The sequence below is a fragment of the Columba livia genome, chromosome 20 (genome assembly GCF_036013475.1).
Source record: "Columba livia isolate bColLiv1 breed racing homer chromosome 20, bColLiv1.pat.W.v2, whole genome shotgun sequence".
Taxonomy (NCBI): domain Eukaryota; kingdom Metazoa; phylum Chordata; class Aves; order Columbiformes; family Columbidae; genus Columba; species Columba livia.
Window position 1 is genome coordinate 6,696,945 of NC_088621.1, and position 6,000 is coordinate 6,702,944.

Consider the following 6,000-nt stretch of genomic DNA (forward strand, 5'->3'; position numbering starts at 1 on the left):
CGAGTGACAATCTGTCACGTAAGATACTGCCTGGATTAGGGACACTAGGAAGGAACATACACAGCTAGTACTCCCTTTTCCATCAGATTTCCTTTTGCCTGGATCTGACCTTTAGAGAACTGAAGGGCAGTCACCAACCTCAGGCACTGCTTAAGGAGTAGAGCTGGAGAGATGCTGAGTTTTCAGGGCAGGAGAACAGGGAAAAAAGGCATCTTTTTACTCTGAGCTTTGCATTTTTGCTTGAGAGCTGGTAAAAAACCACATTTTTTTTTTTTTGCATGGCTCTTGAGAGGGGCTAGAACTTCTGAAGAATTTAGAATACCCAACACTGAGTCAGGGTGACACTTCACATAGCTCTGGTTCCCTTTCAGCCTGAAAAGCTGAGCCAGATCCTCAAATCTCAGAAGATGCCATGAGGGTTGAATTTTCTAAAGAGCCCACCAGCTTGGCACTTCTGAAAATCTAGAGACTGATTTTGGTGCCTAGATGGGAGCTGAGCTCTTGCAGATTTGCTGCTGATGGTGCATGCTGAGCTGTTCTGCAAATTCTGGCTATCATTGCTCTGCATTCTTGTACTTCCTGGTTGGAAGCTGTGCTGGGAGCAAAACTATCAAAGCACCACAAGGAAACCACTCCTGCTCTAATCAGGAAGCACAAAAAATCTCAGGAGCCAAACTGTTCAGCCTCCTATTACTATTTGGGCGATGGTTGTACCTCTGGTACTGCTTTATCCTTATATGGATCAGAGCTGTGCAATGGCAGGTGCTATAAAACCCTCTAAAAAAGAGACAATCCCAGCACTGAATAGTTTATAATCAAAATAGGAGACAAGACAGAATGTGTGTGCAACAGATGGACAGATCTGACATAAGGAAACCATGGGGTAAGTGTTCTAGTGAGTGTCTCCAGCATAGTTCGCAGAGCAGAAAAGAGCAGTCAAGGATAAGCTTAGCTGCTTACCTTACCTGACCCCCTAAACCTTTTGAGATTTGCCCACAACAATTAATTATTCCTTTGACTGGCCAAGATGACTCACAGCTGCTCATGCCATCCCAAAGCTCAAGATCTAAGTAAATTTATTGAAATTAGTGGTGGCTCCATTCCAGGAAACTTGCATTTAGTTTTGACTCAAAGAAGCTCTGCACCTTTCCTGCCTCTTGTTTCTCTCCTCTTCTCATCCAGCGCTCAGAAAATGCAAAGTTTTACAGCTTCGATCTCATAGTGATTAAGACTCAGGAATGGGTGTCATGAGATCTGAGTCCTGTTCCTGTCTCTAATACAGGGTGTTTTTTGATGAGTCAGTTCCCCTCTCTCTTCCTCAATATCCTCATTTGTGAAATGGGGTTAACAGTACTGACCCATCTCACTAAAAAGTTGTGAATTCATTAATATCTGTGAGCATTTGAGTAGCTGACATTCTGGAGACTTTCCCTGGCATTAGTAGCTTCGTATAAGGCACTAACCATGCACTTACATAGCGCGAAGGAAGTTCAGGGTGTTAATTAATGGGGCTCTACGGAGTGTTAGGGTTTTTACTTCTCAATTGACTCCTTAATAATTAATATTGCCAGAAGGGCCAACAAGAGGGAAAGCAGATAAATGAAGTTAACCCAGTTCTTGTTTGGGAGAGAGTTTACCAGCTTCTTACGGAGTGAATTTACTCCTTTTGGTGTTCACCATTTGAATGCTGTCTGCAGTTTCCTAGGCACCTTTGATTTTAATGTCACCCTTTGGTGTCAAGTATAAGCACATACTTGGGTCATTCCCAGGCCTCGTTGTCATCTCCATTTTGTAGATGCTGATGCAGAGGCACAAATAGGTGAAGTCACTCACCTAGCTCACTCGCTGAGTGTCACCTGGCTGGGGAACCCTCATTCATTTCACAAAGACCATTCACCGCTCTCCTTTGATGTTTTAGCCTTTTAGGAGAACTAGAAATTATCAATGCCAGATCTCAGTGAGTTGAAAATGGACATCTCAGATATTCAAATAACACTGTCCTTGAAGCCTTGATCTCAGTTCCTCCTTGGTAGGACACGAAACGACAGCTTGAAGAGCCCCATTCAAAGTTTTTGTACCTCCAGCGAGGTCTGTCCTGGTACAAGATGACACTGTACCCATCTCTAACTCCCTTAATTAGGTTTTCTCATATAGGGTCAGTGGACTAGACAGCTTTGAAGTTTGCTTTACCTAATTGCACACAAGCCTTTTGAACAGAGTCTGCTGTTGGTGGGCTGGGAGGGCATGAGAACGGTTCAGTCAAGTGGCTGCCCAATCGCTCCACCTGTAGGAAGGTGGAGGAAAATCCTTTGGGGTTCTCAAAACACTGAAATCCCTTGTTTTTTCCTGGAAGAGCTTGTTGTGTCTGTTGCGCAGCTGGACAGGCCTTCCTGCGCACTTCTCCTTTCCTCTGAATGGCGCCACCCAGTAGCCATGACCAGCCAGTAGCTACAGCAGCTGCACCAACTGCTGGCTTGAGTGTCTCCTCTTGATGGAGACATCCACGGACTGCAAGGGCAGGAGGGAGAAACCTGCGGAGTCATCGCCTTCTGAAGCAGCTGAAACCACAACTGCCCGCAAGACCCAGAGGAGTGGAGTGGGGGGTTTGATTTCCTGAAGCAACGCTGCCGACACTGTGGAGAGAAAGAAAAAATCACGGGGAGGAAAGGCAGGCAGAGGAACTAGAACTGGTGGTTTGAGTCTCCCCCCAGCCGAAGAGAAACCATGGAGCTCTTCTTCTGATGGTGCCTCCTTGTGTAGAATTGTGGTCCTGAAACAGTAATAGCTACGACTCAGGGGTTTGAAGCTGCGTGCAAGAAGAAACAGGAGGTACCCCACATAGTATGTGTGTGGTCCTTGTCGAAAAGGTGTGTGAGGCAAAAGTAAGAAAGATAAGAAAATGAAACGGAACTTTTTTTTTTTTTTTTTTTTTACTAGATCTTGCTGGTTTTACCATCTCACTTCTAGCCTTGCCGTATAGTGAAAATTCTGTGTTTCATTTGTAAACTCGGGAATAGAGCTGCAGTGCTTTATCAGGCAATAGAGGAGGGCTGCTCAAGGGGCCCCACATGCATGGCTGAGTTTCTTAGCTAGTGCAGTGAGACACGTGGAGCCAGGCTGCAGTAATGTGCATTTGGCACTGATTCTCTCACCTGATTACACCATCCTTCCCCTCTAGTGTGACTGGCACTGCTCAGCTTCCATGCCTGAATTCACAGCTCCCACAAACTGGGCAAGTTTCCAGCCCATTATTAGTTACCTTATGTCTGTGTTCTTGAGATCAACTGCCACACTCTTACCTTATCTTTTCTCCTTTATCATATGTTATTTGGAAGGCAAACTTCACATAAAGGATCACTTCTATCTAGTATTTGTTCATTGTTTAGCACCTAAGGAACATTAATAATAGCGATATTATAGTAAATCACAGCATCATGCTAACACATGAGTTAATATTCCTTAAGGTCCTGTGTCAGCTTACTGAATTACAAGGAAACATATTTGGTACATGAACTAAAGGACTCATGTACTTGTCAAGACTCAAAGCCAGATCACAGGTTCATGTTTCTAACACTGCTGCTCATTCTAGACCTCCTAACAGAAGTGCAGAGTGGTTGTTCTTTCCCTGCACCTGGAACTAGAGATGTTAGCAGTTAGAAGAAATGCACACAAAAAGAAGAGCTAGAACTTGGCTTAAAGGAGGCACTGATTTTAAACAAGTTTTGAAGTGTATGTATTTGATGTTTTAAAGTTTGGCTTTGGGATGTCAGTATTTTGGAATGTGGAAGGGGGACGTTTAGCTAATATTTTATCCAGTTATAAATAGGAGGTTCTGTGTTCTTAAGGAATCTAAAAATTTCTACTGGTATAAATTGCCATAGTTCTGCTGATTTGAAAGAGGAAGGAGACAAGAAGGATGTCCTGGCTGGGGGTAGGTTAACCCCCCTGGGGTTGCTGAGCTGATGTGCTACTCCTTGTTTTGCTGCAGATTTCTTGTGTGACCTTGGGCAAATCATTCTCCTTCTTGGTATCACAGTTTCCCATCTGTAAACTGGTGAGAGCAACAACCGCCCTGCCCCAGAGGGGTGTTTGGAGAATAAATATGTTAGAGGCTTGGAGCTACTGGAGTACAATAGTGACAAGGTTCTGACAAATACTGAAGACAGATAGAAGCTGACAATCAGGCAGACTGCTATTAGGGGCTGATTCATTCTCTCTGGTTAATGCATATTTTTAGCAGGCTGCTATTGACTAGACAGGCGCACAAGTCTGCCAGTTAACAATGTTATAATGAACTAAATCTCTGCACCAGCAGCCTTTTGCAGGGTGAATTCAGAACTCCCCAACCCCGTGGCACAAAGCCTGCACTACTAATAAAGGGTGAAGATTTTCCTATAAGTCAAGTGGAGATACCATGTGCTGCGTGAAGCAAGTGCCCAAGTGCAACTGGCATTTCCACTGTGGTGTGCAGTACACTGACAATTAAGAAGTCTTAGGTGGCCATGGATTTATTACAATGTGTTCATAAAACCTTGTCAAGGCACCATTTCAATGCAACTCATGGCCAGACATTGCGGTGATTGGTGCTTAGAGCCCCTCTGCAAGCTGCCCTGCAATACGATCAGGGAACACTGCTTAATTGTATTTCTTTTACAAAGTGATGAAATGCAAAACTCTGCTCCCGGCACGCTGGCTGGCACAGGAGTCTCAGCAAATATGTGATTCTTGCGCTGCAGCTGGACTCTAATGACATGAAAGGTGCTAATGCAATGCAACTGGAACCTTTAATTATCCTAGTGACTAATAGGAAATCTCTCAAAGGGTCCAGAAGAAAAAGCCTTATTCTTCACTCAGAGCTCCCTGAACTGTGCTTAGCAAAGGGGACAGACAAATGGCAAGTCTGAGAAGAGACTTGAGTCTCAAACCTACCGTGTCTGGGAGAGGTTCTCTTGACAGTTAGCTTGTCAGATATAGTAAGTAGAGAGGGAAAATGACACTGGGCCCATTGCTGACTTGTACTAGTTGGTACCTAAACTTGTTCTGCGTCCTGCAGGTAACTGGATAAACCTGCTGATGGAACAAAAAGATTTGGATTGACTTTGAAAGTGTTTGTGTTCAAGGAAGAAATAGAGTGACAGACAGACAGCTGTCTCCCACTTGCTAATTGAAAGGAAACTGTAAGATCTTAATATACCTCGGGGATCGTTTCTGTTTGATACAGAGTTTCAGACCCCATTTCTCAATCTTTTTGTTTCAATAAAAAATCTTCTTTGCTGACCCATCCAAGCTGAAAGCCATGCAGGCCACATTGCCTGGATTTTATGGAGCAACGCACAATGTATGTAGGGCTGGGTAGTTCATCACGTTACTTGGTGCTGTTGCTGCCTGGTTTTCAGACTGATGCAGATTCAGCCTTGTGTCACCGTCAGCTACAGCAGTTTTTCTTCACTAATTACGGCAACTGAGGGTAAAAAGGGAACAAGGGCTTATATGATATTACCCTTACCCGGTAGCTCAGAGGTAAGAGTAGTCTGCAGATATAAGAGAAAAACTTTTCTCTAGGTCTTTATTCACCGTTTCGAGCTCTTGAGAAAACTTGGCAATGCTAGCTAATACAACATCAGTTACAGGGATTTTAAGGACAGAATAAATCACTTTCCCAAAGAAATGAAGAAAATCAATGTCATGATTTAAACCATAACATTTAATCCAGTGATTTCTGCCCCAAACACTTCAGAAATCAGGCGACTGTTGAGCTGCTGAAGTAGCAGCCGTGGTGCTGAGAGCATTAGGGGTCAAGGCAGAGAGTCAGAAAACCAGACCAAGCCTTGCCTCTCATGTCATGTTCCTGTGGCACGGCATGTGTGGCGCCTATAGCAATGCAGAGCGTGTGTATGAGTGTGTGAGAGTGTGTGCGCGTATGTGTGCGTGTGGGTACTGCTGCCCTCTGCCAGGGAGAACTACAGCAGTTTCACAACTGTGCCGTGCAAGGCTTGGCCT